We start from the raw sequence: 14,659 nt of genomic DNA, 5'->3' as shown, positions 1-14,659 counted from the left end.
ATATGTCCGCATATTAAATGACAGCCATTAAACATAAACCGTCGATTATGCTGATGTGATTAATTTCAATCACGGTAAAATCTTTGACATAATGACTTGATATTGTTGTTTTTATTTTGGCCAATTCATGTCTGATGGCACATGTCGCTTAAATGCTTTATTGATTTGTGTGATGTGATTTTTAGATTGGTTGTCGGCATTTATTTTGCATTAGTTATTTGTCTGTTTTCCGCGTGTTGAAAGGATGTGGACGCCCTTTTCTCATCAACGGGGGGGGATGGCCTGCGTATGGATGGCACGTATTCCAGTAATGAATAAATGTGTGATAATCATTCGAATTACCTCCGGAGTATGAATTGCATGGTGTGCAGGAATATGTAATAATTAGTAGAAAATTCTGATTGGTCGAAGAATGGAAACCATTATGGTGGGCATGCGAACATACAATTTTGCGTTAAGTATGGCTGATAGGATGGAAGAGTTAAATAAAAACAATAATACTTATCCAAGTAGCGTCATTTCCTTTATAATTGTTGTGATATACATTGTTGTTGTGTTGCATTACAGGGGTAAAACACAGTTGTATACAGAAGACCCAAACTCAATTGCAGCAGCTATGGGTGGAAGAGAAATTCGGAGTGAGCCTCCAATACTGATGGTGTTGGATCAAGCCCGAGAAATCCTTGAATGCACTAGCTGGTTGCAGTACTTAAACAGATTGCAAGGATTCCATGAAGAGCTAACACTGGAATTTCTACAAAATCTATAGAATGGTAGTACAGTGGTCAAAGGCATAAGCATGGTAGTTTCAGAAAAAGTCCTGGCCAAAGTCACCTCACTTCCGGCTGTCAGGCCAGGTAGTAACTCTCCAAAGGCAGTAAAACTGATTCGTCTATTATTCCATAGGTAGGTTATTGTTATATACAATAGGAGTGATTGTTCAGTTCATCTCTCGATGACTGTTCACATTCCTAATTTATTTATTTACAAATTCCCCCAATCATGAAGATTAGGTGTCAACATTCCCCCCCTTAATCTGAAGGGATGTTGGTGAGTCCAAGCATCATTCTGAATCGTTCAAGCTTTTCCTTTCTAAGTGCTTTGGTGAAGATGTCTGCAATTTGCTCATTTGTGGAACAATGACGGAGATGGATTGTTTTGGCCTCAACATGATGTTGAATCAGATGATATTTAGTATTTATATGCTTTGTTCGATCATGGAACTTTGGGTTCTTGGCCAACTTTATTGCAGAGGTGTTATCAATCATGAGTGGAGTTGATTGTACTTGTTTTACCTGCAAATATTCAAGAATTTTCCTGAGCCACACAATTTCTTTCGTTGCTTCTGTTAGACTCTGTCTTGTCAGTCTTCCATCAAAGTCAAATTCATCAAAATTTATCTCTCGTCAACTGCTAAAGGAAAAACCTGTCAAAGCAGTTGGCAGTCACCTACTCTGCTCTTCCATTGAAGTGGCTTATGTTCAACATTGCAGTGGAAGAATATTCACTTTTCATAATATATCAATGGAGTCCTACAGTACTTACCTCAATCCTCACAAGCAGATTAAGAAAGATTTTGTCAGCAACTTGAATGGTACATCAATTCTTGAAATTGCTGCCCTCACTGCAATTATGCCTGTTCTTATCCTCCTGCGACAATGGAATGTGTTGCAACTCAGATGGGACCAAGGTGGATCTACCAATATTCAAATGGAGGAGCATAGCAGCAGGAGTAAACATTTGAAAGATTGGAGGAATTATGCATCTTCTTTGATTGTTGATTTCTTTCTCGTTGTTTTACCAATGCTTTCTTGCTTAACAATTATGGCAGACCAGACTTACATTTGTTCTATATGCTTGATGCTTCTTGTACTGCTTGAGATTTTTTTTACACAAGGTTGTTGTCACATTCTGGAATTTCAACCCATGCAGAGAGTAGTACTTTGTCTGTGTCTTATTGGAAGAAAAAACCTCTCATCATATCGATTTGCAATGATGTTGGTGACATGCTTGTCAATCCTGGCTGTCGACTTCAAAATATTTCCTAGGCGATTTGCTAAGACAGAAACATATGGTACAGGATTAATGGATCTCGGGGTTGGATCTTTTGCAGTTGCAAATGCACTAGTTTCAAAACAGGCACGCAACATTGATTCGGTGTCCATGTTGGGGAATATGGTGTACACTGGAATTTCTTTTTCACTCTTGCAGCAGTGGCCATTGTGACATCAATAATCAATATTCAACCCCAATACTGTGGCTTCTTTGGATGTGCAATTCTCACAGTTTATCAAGCAGTCATGTTGTGTGGATTAAATCGTTACCTCATTTCAGATCAGAGGGGTGCAAATATCATTAGTCTGAACAAAGAGGGCATCTTCAGTTTATTTGGATATTGGGGCTTATACCTTGTCAGTGTCAACTTAGGCTATCATCTCTTCTTCCTAAAGAAACCCATTAGTTCTAGAGTAGCTTCAATTGGAGGGAAATCAAGTATTGCAATCGAAGTTTGGCTGCTTGACGGTTTCCTTTGGGTGCTAACAATCTTTTTGGATAAGTTTGTAGAGAAAAATTTCTCGTCGCATGTGCAATTTGGCATATGTAACTTTTGTTCTGGCACAAAACTTTGAGGTTCTTGGGATGCTTATGCTCTCAGATTTGGTCCCCACAAGAAAATCATTGGTCCTTGAGGAAGTCTTTGATCAGAATGTGCTTGTGACTTTCCTCCTGGCAAATATATTAACGGGCCTTGTAAATGTGTCGATGACTACTGTTTTGTTTCTCCATTCCTAGCCTACTGCATTTTGCTTTTATATGCAGTGGTTTTGATTTCAGGGGTCGCTGTTCTCCAGGAATCTGTGCTTTAGATTTGATTTGATGGACAGAGGAGATAGATCATAAAAGCCTGTGCGTGGGTGGCTCTCTTTCCTTTTTCTGGATCTTCTTTTCAAGTTCCATTGAGCGCTGAATGTTTCTGGTTATGTAGGGACAAAAGTATCCGCTGGTATCATCAGTGGACGTGAGCGCCCCAAATGCAAATGATGTAAACATTGGTTAATCTATTGTTTCAGTTTTTGGTATTTCGGATACTTTGTGTCAAGGTGCAGAGTACCTATGAAGGTTTGCAGGTGGAATCACAGTTATGGACAATTGCTTGTTTCGGCTTGGAAACGATCCTGTAAAGATGATAAAGGATGTTAAGCGTGCAATAGATGATGGTGAAGGATGTCGGGTCTTTGGTGTTCTGGATGTTCAAAGGGTCGCTGGAAATTTCCACATTTCGGTGCATGGCTTGAATATTATTGTTGCTCAACAGATATTCGAGGGTGCAAATCATGTTAATGTGAGCCATGTAATTCATGATCTATCATTTAGGCTCAAATACCCTGGAATACACAATCCACTTGATGATACTGTCCGCATTCTTCGCGATGCAAGTGGCACCTTCAAATATTACATCAAGATTGTTCCCACTGAATACAGATATCTGTCAAAGGAAGTATTGCCAACAAATCAATTTTCTGTAACAGAATACTTTGTGGCAATGAAGGATTCTGACCGGAGCTGGCCAGCTGTCTATTTTTTGTATGATCTTTCTCCTATCACTGTTACCATCAGGGAGGAAAAGCGTAGTTTCACTCACTTTATTACGCGTCTTTGTGTTGTTCTTGGGGGCACTTTTGCTCTGACAGGAATGCTGGATCGATGGATGTATCGTCTTATTGAAGCTGCAACTCGCAAATCTTCGAGTCTTGGAATATTCTGAGATTTTTCAATGGAGCAATTTTGACTGAGAATTCTAAACCCAGTGACGTTCTTATCGAAGCTGGAAACAAATGGAAGATCGTGGAGTTTTTCATCTTTGTCATTTGACCCTTTTCTGGCTCATGAATATGGCCCACGAGCGCTATTCAAACGGAGCCAAAACAGCAGAAGATATAGGATTCGATTCCTATTTCAAGACTTCAGTTAATGATTCAACAGGATCTGCGCTCCATGTGTCGGCCATCAGAGGATTTTTAGGGAGACGCTGTTTTATTTTAGAATAGAGGAAACGCTCTTTGCCATTTTTATAATTGCAGATGAAACAGCACCCCTGTTTTGGGGTCGAATTGTTTTTCCCTTAGCAGCATTTTATTTATGGTATTAAAAATTCATTTGTAGAGTGGGGAGAGTAAGAGAGAGAGTTTCTGAGTGCTGGTGGAAGAAAACAGAGCTTCCATTGTACAGTCTTTGACAGAGATTTTAATGAAAATACACAGCTCTGGCTTTTGAGATTCCTGTGGTATGAAATTTAACATTTGTCTTTACCTATGTCTCATATGTAGCCTGTTATGTGTTCATGTCATTTCATAATCGTTTCCATTTGAACAAATGAAGTGTTAAGGTAGAATTCATAATTTATATGCTCTGCCTTTAAGTTTGTTCATATTTAATGTTTTCTTCTGTTTGACAAGGATTCATCTTCTATGCCCTTGTCAGCTCCTCAGTAGTCTTGCCATTCCATTTAATCTCAATTTGATGTTAAACTTTCTTGCCTACCTTGCCTCAGGAGGCAATCTGTGTTTTTTTATTACATTTCTCTTTTCAAGTTGTTTCTTTGCCCCATGCAGCCCAGAAAAACCTCATCATTTTATTAAAAACCCCTTTTTATATCAATTTACTAGCCTAAAATCAGTGTTCTTTATTGGTTATCTCTGCCCCTTGAAGATCTTTGCCGAGATAGATCGGAGAGAGCCCTCTCCTGCCCCGTAGGGCTAGCTACGAGGCTAAGTGGTTTGATGTTGCCTTGGAGTTTGCCTTTCTCAGCCTGAGGTGAAATTTCAAGCACTAACAGCTTCAGCTGCTGCCACGTATTCTGCTTCTGTTGTGGAATCTGCTGGAACTGATTGTTTGTGTGATCTCCAGGAGACAGCTCCTGATCCAAGACTCATAGCATATCCTGAAGTAGATACCCCAGTTTCTTTGTCTCCATCGAAGTCTGAATCAGACTATCCAATCAAGCTGAAGTCGTCCACCTGTGTATACTTGATTCCAAGGTCTTGAGTTCCCTTCAAGTACCTTAGAACTCTTTTTGCAGCAGACCAATGTCCCTCACAAGGCTTTTGCATGAACCTGGAGAGGATTCCAACAGTAAATGAAATGTCTGGTCTGGTAGTAGTGAGGTAGATGAGACTTCCTACAAGCTGTCTATACTTTGTTGCATCCTCAAATTCCTTTCCTTCAATACATGTGAGCTTTAATTTTTGTTCCATTGGAGTAGAAAGAGGATTGCAGTCTGTCATGCCAAATATGTTTAACAAATCTCCAATGTATTTCTTTTGAGAAAGAAATATGGATTTTGGATGTTGGGTTACTTCAATGCCAAGATAGTAATGAACATAGCCCAAATCAGTCATTTCAAAACTTTTCCCCAATTCCTTCTTTATGGATGCAATGTAGCTTTCATTGTTCCCTGTCATTAAAAGATCATCTACATATACCACAAGATACACAACTGTTTTGCCAACTTTCTTGACAAATAAAGTTTCATCATCAAGATCAAAATGATTGAAGTTGAGTTTCAGAAGATGCTCAGTTAGTTTTTCATACCAGGCTCGCGGTGCTTGTTTGAGGCCATACAAGGAATTCACAAGTTTTCATACTTTACGTTCATGTCCTTTCACAGCAAATCCTTCAGGCTGGGACATAAAAACATTCTCTTGTAGATCTCCATTCAAGAATGCAGTTTTTACATCCATTTGATGGACTTTCCAACCGTTCTGAGCTGCTAGTGCAAAGAGTGTCCGGATGGTGGCCCATTTTGCTATGGGGGAAAAAGTTTCCTCATAATCAACCCCTTCCTTCTATGCAAAACCTTTTGCCACAAGCCTAGCTTTGTGCTTGTCAAGTGAGCCATCATCTTTGTACTTGTTCTTGTAGACCCACTTGCAGCCAATTGGTTTGGTTCCAAATGGAGGATCAACCAGCTTCCAAGTGCCATTATTTATGAGAGCATCATACTCTTTTTGCATCACTTCTTTTTATTCATCATGATAAGCAGCTTCTTTGAAGGAAGTTGGTTCAAAATCTGTAGACAAGTTCAATTCACAATCATAAGTAACATCCATATCAACAGGTGAATTAGAGTCATCTACATCACCTCCATTTTGTCGGTTTGAATTTCCGGTTCATGTTTTTCCAATTTCATCAGGATGAACACTTTCAAGTGTCTTTGCCAGCCACTTTGGGGGACCTTTCTGAGATGGTCCAGGCTACTCTATTGATTGAGTTGGGACTGAATCAAGATTGAGTCTCCCAATTCTATCAATTACATCAATTAAAGCATCATCTGTTGTTGGAGTTTCATGCAGAGGAGATTGTTCTTCAGAAGAAGATTCCACATGTTGATCTAGTATAGGAATCCCCCCTTCAAGATGTGGAATCTGATTATCAAACTCTTGAAATGATTTTGTTTTTGCGAATCTATCCAAGCGATCAAGTTGTCGCTCAACAACATTGTCAGATTTGGATGATTCAAGAAAAATTACATCTCTAGATACAGCAAACTTTTTATTTACTTCATCATAGAGGCGGTATGCTTTGGAGGTGTTTGAATACCCCAGGAAGATACACTTACGACTTCTAGCACCAAGTTTGTTTCTATGTACCTTTGGTATCAAAGCATAACAGGTGGAACCAAAGATCCTGAGATGTTTTACCGAAGGAACATGTCCATACCACAATTCATAAGGAGTCTTGTTTCTTATAGCATTAGATGGACATATATTCTTTATATGTGCAGCACATAGAACAGAATCAGCCCAAAACATTATCTTTACATTTTTGGAGAAAAGCATGGATCGTACCATATTCAAGATTTTTCTATTCATTCTTTCAGCTACACCATTCTGTTGGGGATTATAAGGCACAGTTTTTTGATGTTTGATCCCATGTTGGCGAAGATAGTTTTAAAATTCATTTGATGTATATTATTTTCCATTATCAGTGCGAATAGACCCAATATGAGATTGTGCATCATTTTCAATCCATTTATGAAAATTCTTGAATGTTTGAAAGGCATCAGATTTGTTATTCAATAAATAAACCCAACACATTCTTGTGTAATCATCAATAAATGTCATGATATATTTATTTCCATTTGCAGAAGGAACAGGCATTGGACCACATAAATCTGAATGAATGAGTTCAAGCTTCCTATGTGCTCTTGAATGTGAATCATGAAAATACTGTTTGCTATGCTTTCCTAGAATGCAAGCATCACATTGCTTATGTTTCCTAGGAATTGTAGGCAAACCAGAAACACCATTTTTCTTCAATCAGCGGAGACTGTCATAGTTTAAATGTCCAAATCTAGCATGCCATAATAAACTTGATGGAAGTGTACCTTCTTCATGATGAGAAATATATGAGAAATGTTGTGCATGAGCAGAGGTTCCTTGCAGTTTGAGAAGCCTTTCTTCTTCTATTCCCCTCATGACAAGTGAGTGGTCAGATGCTTTTCTTACCTCAAGCTTGCCATCAAACATATGAATGGAGTGACCTTGCTGGCCGATGTGGACCAAGGACAGCAAGTTTCTCTTGAGCTGTGGGAGATATAGAACATGATCCAGAAGAAAGTCCGGAAGACCAGGCAGTTTAAGCCTGATTGTGCCAAGCCCCGATGGCTTGATTTTTGACTGATCTGCAAAGTATACTGCTCCAACAACATTGTCAGTGAAATCTTCAAAAAAATCTTTTCTATGAGTCATATGACAAGTTGCTCCTGAATCAAGCAACCAATCATTTTTCGAAGAAGTAAGTGAAGCATTAAACAAATCTTCATTTACTCCAATGTTACATTGTGCCTCAATATAGTGAGCGGATTTAGGTGCTTTACCTTTGTCTGTATCATCAGTTTTACCTTTCTGTTGGTTTCTTTTCTGCTCAATTTTGTCCCATGGTAGTTTGCATGTAGAGGCATCATGTGATCCATTTCTTTTGCAGCGAATGCAATGTAAGTCTGCCTTTTCTCCTTGAGAATGTCTGCCCCCCCTGCCTCTGAAGTATCTTCCTCTTCCTCTTCGTCCACCTCTTCCTCTTGTAGAATATTGAGGAGGATGCTTTTCTTTATGAGCAAGGCACACAGTCTCTTCAGAAGATTCAGGGGCTGTCTTCTTTCCAAAGGCTTTCTCTCTTTCAGCAAACTTTTTCACAAGAGAGTCAAAGGTTATATCTTTAAGATTTCCATTTGCTTGTAAAGACTCAAGATAATTGGAGTAGGTAGGATAGAGTGCCTTGAGAAAAGCAATAAGAGGGATATACAGCTCAACCTTAGTGGATTTGATATCATGCATTATAGACTTTACTTCAGATGCAAGAGCAAGAGGATCATTATTTTTCAGTTCAAGAGTGAAGAGTTTAATCATGAGCTGAACAACTTCAAGTGCAGAATGTGAGTCATAGAGTTCTTTCAGCTTTTGTAAAGCTTCAAAGGCAGTTGAATATGATGAAATATGGCGACTCACCTCTTCATTTACAGATGCTGCGATTAATGCATAGGCTTTGTTGTTCTTGTTTTCCCAAATGACGAGCTCTTTGTCTGATGTAGGCTGCACTGGGTCATTGTCTCCTTCTCTGACACACACTCCTTTCCACAACTCATTGAAGATGAGGGTGTGTTTTATCATCTGGGACCATTCAGGATAGTTCTCCTTGCCAGTGAGAACTATTCCTACCATAGAGATGATTGAATGCATTCTGTAAAAAAAAACTTCTACTGATAGAAAAAAAAAAAATTGCTGATATACAGTGAAATTGTACTCAAAAGGGCAAAAGATTTCAAATTCTTTATGCACTAAGTTTTCTTCAAATGTCTCCAAAATTTATAAAATATCCTCCCCTTTCCATATCACCTCCCCTTTTATTTTCTTTTAAGCAAGAGCTCCACGCACAAATGAAAACCATTCAATATATATATACTCTGGACCACAGACTTGGACAAGCATATGTATAAACCCACAGTGCACAGCGTTAATACCCACAGTGTTTTCCCCGGATGCGCACCACGTTATTATTCAAACCTCAGCTTTAATACACATTCAATACTCGAATTAATACACATTCAATACTCAGCTTTAATTCAACAGCGTTAATAATGCAAACGCATTCAAACATTAATTCAACAGCGCATTCAATATTCAACATTCAAACGCTGTGACACGGCATATACAGCGACAAGCGGTTCAATGCAAACGATACCACTCGTCCGGGCGGTGCCAAGGTAAGGAACGGAGGTGATTCGACAGCTCTTCCGGTGCCGATAGATCTCTGAATCGCTGTAACCTTGCCGTCAACACTGTAACCTTCCAATCGCTGTAACCTTGCCGTCAGCACTGTAACGTCGGGAATCATCAAAGAGTTTATAACAGGTTCAAGCTTTAAAGAGCTTATAATTATTATAGTTTTGAAGTAGAGGACAAGACCAGGGTGGCGAGGAGGATTGTATCAATTAAAGAGGAGCCGAAGCCTATTCTGCAGCACAAGGAAATGACACTCGATGAAGAAGGCGACTCTGCGATTTCATGCAGTATACAGATAAGAAATTCGATCAGGCGGAATTCGATCACTATACTGTGCAAGCTCACGGCCCTCTTACCGTTGCAGGCACCTGGGATCGTTTGAAGGAAGCAGGAATAAAGGGATTGGACAACAAAACGCACTTGAAAATACTGTTACGATGGATGAAAGAGAGACAGAGAGTGAAACTGATCTGCAATCACGTGGGACACAATAAACTATTTCTATATGTGACAAACAGACAATGCTTTAAAATATGAGACAGCGTTTTTTTTTTTTTTTTTAAATACATACAGACATTCATAGAAGCGCAGAGAGTGAAATGAGCCTGGACAGGTCTGCATAGAGGCACCAACACATATCTGGGCAAGCAATGGACAGAGGCAGAGCAGCGCTCAGGACAGAGGCAGAGCAGCGCTCAGTGGACAGAACGACAGAGGCGTTTGAGGACAGAGCTTAGGCCAGCGTACAGCCCACAGTAGCAAAAATGAAGGGAGTTACAACTATTTTTAGAACTGGCTCTGATACCATGTCAGGCCAGGCAGTAACTCTCCAAAGGCAGTAAAACTGATTCGTTTATTATTCCATAGGTAGGCTATTGTTATATACAATAGGAGTGATTGTTCAGTTCATCTCCCGATGACTGTTCACATTCCTAATTTATTTATTTACAAATTCCCCCAATCATGAAGATTAGGGTAGACAAACACTTCCTTTTATATAGCGCAATTGAATCCTTCCAGGACCCAGGTGAGCAGCTAGTACGAACGGGAAAGGAATTCATCCTTCGGCATTGCAGCAACCATGGCAAGAGCTGGCGGTCATCGTCTAAAGATATATCACCTGCGACGGTTGGCATGACATGGTAAAGACTCGATAAATGAAACTCCTATCCATTTTAAAGCAAAGAATTTCAGTTAATTTACCATTTTATTTAAATTCCCTGTTACACGATGTTGCCCGATGGGTAAGGATAGCCAAGGACCCACATAGTGTAGTCAGCCATCATGGGTTAATTAAGTTAATCATCACAAATAGATTGGCACAGCAACAATTAACATGGGACAGTATCATAAATCCTACCTTGGCTCCACCCCCGGAAAATGAGGAAATAGAGCAGCAAGGGCCAAGAACCCCAGGCCCAAAGAAAATATTAAAACGAAAGAACCCCACTGCACCCCTAGAATCAGCTAAGCGTAGATGCTCGGTGAGAGTAAAAGCCTAGCGGTGCATTCCAATCCAAGCAGAAGAAGCTGGACCATCCCGCACACCTCCTCTTAGTCCTCAAGACCCTCCTTTGCAAGACTATGAGGAGGAAGTGGCAAGGGTTTTGGGAAGCATGGGAATGTTTACCGAGGGTAGGGAACAACTAGGGAACACTGAAGAATAGAACTGTACCCTTGATCGGTCAGTCCCTGCTGCCAATTCTGGTCATGAACAAACCCATCCATGCACTGATGCCATGGAGGAGTAGAGAGAGTTACTTCCTGATATGGAAACACCCCTCGAAGCCGAGGAGCACGAAGAAACCCCAGCAGAAAGAAACCCTGAAGGTGAAAACTTGAAGGATGCCAATCAACCAAGTGATATTCCCTTTTCAAAGTCCCCCGTGGACGAGGCCTACCAAGAAGAAGACCACGAGAATGATGACTGTTCAGGAGATACCATTGCATTGGGATCTCCTAAACACGAAATGAATAATAATTATGAGTTGGAAGGAGAAATCCCGCCAGAAAATACAGCTCCAATTGGGAACATTCTTGATGATAATATAATGCAGCCTGTGCAAGTAGCAGAAGGTAATGCAGCCCTAGATGGGAACCCTAGAGTAGAAGAGCCCTACAAAGCTAAACTTAAAAAGGTGCTCAGAAAATACAAAAAACAGAAGCAGGTAAACAGGCAGTTGAAATACTGGCTAAAAGAAGAAACCAGAACAAGGAAATTGAAAGTAGAAATGGAGAATGCAGGGACACAAACAGAACAATGTTTTGTGAAGGATGTTGAGACTCAGACAAAGTTTCTTAAGGGTTTCCCAAGAGAAACCCAAACTAAGCTTGCTATTAGAGAAGATACTGCCATACAAACAGAGGAGCCCTGTATCTTTTCACAGGGAACTCAAATGGCCTACCCCACTACGGACACTGTTGTCCAGACCGATATTGAAGAAAATGTTCAAGTTGTAATTCCAGAAGCAGTTGAAGCTGCTATGTAGACTGACCCTGAGGAGACCCAAGATGCAGAAGTCCAAACAGATGAAACGCCTCTTTACACCCCCTTGGTTAGAGAAGTCGTTATTAGAAAATTACAGAATGAGCTTTTAACAGTTCACCAAGAGCTAGCTCAGCATAAGGAAAAGGTGGTCCATTTTCAGAAACACCAAGGGCTAAAGAAGAAATTTTAGGCACTTACCAACGCGGAGGACGAGACTTTTGCTCAATACAAGGCTAAGCAAAAGAAGGTTGAAAATTTAGAGGGTCAATTGCAGAAAGCCAAAGAACAAATGGAGACTATCTGTTCTCTCTATTCAGACACTCTATCTTGTCGAGCTCCCGCTACTAATTATGCTTTATTTCTTATGGAGAGATATCTCCTGTTAAAAGTTAAGGTCATTAAGGCTGGTAAACTGGTAGAAATTAAAACCACTCATGATTTTATTAAGTGTTTCAGAGAACATGATGAGAAGATTCAGCGCCTCCTTTGTGAGCTCTATATGCATAATTTTGTTTTAGAGGATGACAGAGATAGCCACCCTGCCCCTTTCATAGGACACATTCAATTTCAAGCATTCCTTTCCTTTGCTTATAATCGGCTAAAATGGGCGAAGGCTTACAACACATTCAAAAGGCATGAATATGGCATTGACCTATGAGTCATAGGATAACCTACATAGCCATTGCTCCTATCTGCCCGGCATAAGCAGTTTATGAATAAAAATGAGTCATAGGCAATTGGGGCCAATCCATACTGATATCATTCAGACCAAAAAGGAATACTTCCAGGATATTAAAGAATAAGCCTTGGCTGCATCAAAGAAAAGATGAGAAGTTTCGAGTAACACTGTGAGGGGTCGGGAGCTGTTCGAATACCATAACTTCCAAGTTGCTTCTTCCCATTTTTTCAAATATAGCAATATGATTTTAACATTGGGACCAGACTGGATAGGATGCCGCTACAGAACCCCAATCATATGGTACCATCCTGATCAATACCATAGTGATTATAACTTAAAATATCATGATGTAACCCAGGCTTTCGTTGTCCTCAAGCAAAAGAATGGTTTTAGGAACTGCAGGGAAGAAGTATACCTTGCTTATTCCCTCACATAGTTGCATCTAAACTATACTCTTGCACGAGGACGTGAAACAAGGTAAGCTGGGGAGTATGTTGGGACGAGAAAAAGGTATGATTTCTCTTCATTTAATGCTTCATTTATCATTCATTCTTATAATATTATCTTCGTTTATAGAATAAAATGAGGAAAATATCAATCAAAGTTGGAAGAAACTATTTGGTGATATAATAGGCGAATTTGGTATGAAAAATTGATTCTTTGCTATCTTTGTATGCAGAGATGCGATTGGGCAAAAGTTGTTCAGTTGGCAGGACAGCAAGAGGCCATAAATGGGAAAAGCCACGACGTTTAGGGCAGACAAGGAAGCGGAAGATTAGTTCGAATACTCTTGTTTTATCATATGATCATATTTTATATTGCGAAATCCTCAGGATCTCCTGATCCTAAGGATTCGCTTCTATCCAAGTTTCTCTTTTATGTTATGTAAGGCCGAAAGGCAAATAGATACCAATTCAGACTTTTAATATGTAATTAGTCTTTCTGGATCAAAAACATTGTTAATTTAGTGACTCTATCAGCTGTTACTTTTAATTTAATGAAAGAAGGTTGCGCTTGATACATCTCTGTATTCTGAGTTTTTATTAAGCAGAGGCTTCTGGTGACTCTGGGCCCAGTCACAAGAAGTTACACTGCTCCTCTGTGTTATAGTTTACATTCAGTCTTTGTAATTGGTTTAATGTTTAGTTCTTTTATTTATTTTGAAGATTTGTGACATTGATTTATACTATTGTTCACTTAGATTTATATTGAAGCTGTGAGATAGACTTAAGTAAGCGCCTTTATTAGAATGAGTGAATGTGTGTTTGATTGTTGTTCAAATTGAATAGATGTTATCATAGATCTTGAGAGACAAGACTGAGTAACTTCTACGGATTGCAATATAGAATGTTTACCATTTAGGAATCTTTTATAGTTGTTGTTGTTCACTTATTGATTGTTGTTCAATTACCGATTGTTGATTGTTGTTCATTTATTATTGTTGTTTAGTAATGCAGATTGATTTGAGTTGTTATAGATTGGTAGTGTTGTTCGATAATCATAGTTGCTTTACTTGATTAAGTGTGATTAGTCTCAAGCTTATTTGAATAATTCTCCGTGTTGCATTCAGTTCCAATTGGTTTCGAAACAAGTTGTATAGAATTACATATGGTGTTGCGAGCATTCCTTTCATAAATAGTTCTTTGCAGAATTGTGTGAATTGAATTGAAGAATTGGACTTTAATGATTGCAATGATTCATCATTAGATAACCTCTAGCTTCACTGCACATACTGTGTTGGCACTCTAGAAATAGAAAGACTTACCTCAGGTTGACAACTAATGTAGGGATTAAGATTGCCTGTAAAAATACATCTTAATGATCCAACACAACTCGTAATCAAAATTAGAGGGGACAGTTGTGGGCAGGTGATCCGACAATTAGAATAGGGGGTATCTCTCTTTCTTTATCGTTACATGACCTAGTGCTTAACTCTTGTTTGAGAGGAGATTCCTTGACAAACTATACAATATTGGATTTCAATTATTTAATCAACTCCTATACTTTTGTTTAAGTGGCCTTTGAGAGTTTACTCTCCACACACCTATTCCAAGGCCCTAAATATTTCCTAGACTAGTTGGTGTTCTATGACAAAAAGAAAAGTATAGTTCATTTTAATTTTTGTTATGTATTATTTAGGTTAGAGGATATGGAAGTGAAACTTGTGATAGATTGACACAAAATAAGCCAGTAAGAAAACTTAGGCTACAT

The 14,659-nt window shown here is 39.2% G+C and overlaps 2 pseudogenes; both read left to right on the top strand.

Moving 5' to 3' along the window:
• Positions 1 to 1,475: 1,475 nt before the first annotated feature.
• LOC149176913 (uncharacterized protein At4g17910 pseudogene) lies at positions 1,476 to 2,867 on the top strand (annotated as a pseudogene).
• Positions 2,868 to 3,142: 275 nt separating this feature from the next.
• On the top strand, positions 3,143 to 3,844 carry LOC149176912 (uncharacterized; annotated as a pseudogene).
• The last annotated feature ends 10,815 nt before the right edge of the window (positions 3,845 to 14,659 follow it).

This window comes from Pinus tabuliformis, chromosome 4_1 (assembly GCF_031772625.1).
Source record: "Pinus tabuliformis cultivar Carrire ecotype Pingquan chromosome 4_1, CPIR1, whole genome shotgun sequence".
Classification (NCBI taxonomy): Eukaryota; Viridiplantae; Streptophyta; class Pinopsida; order Pinales; family Pinaceae; genus Pinus; species Pinus tabuliformis.
This window is presented reverse-complemented; position numbering and strand designations above follow the sequence as displayed.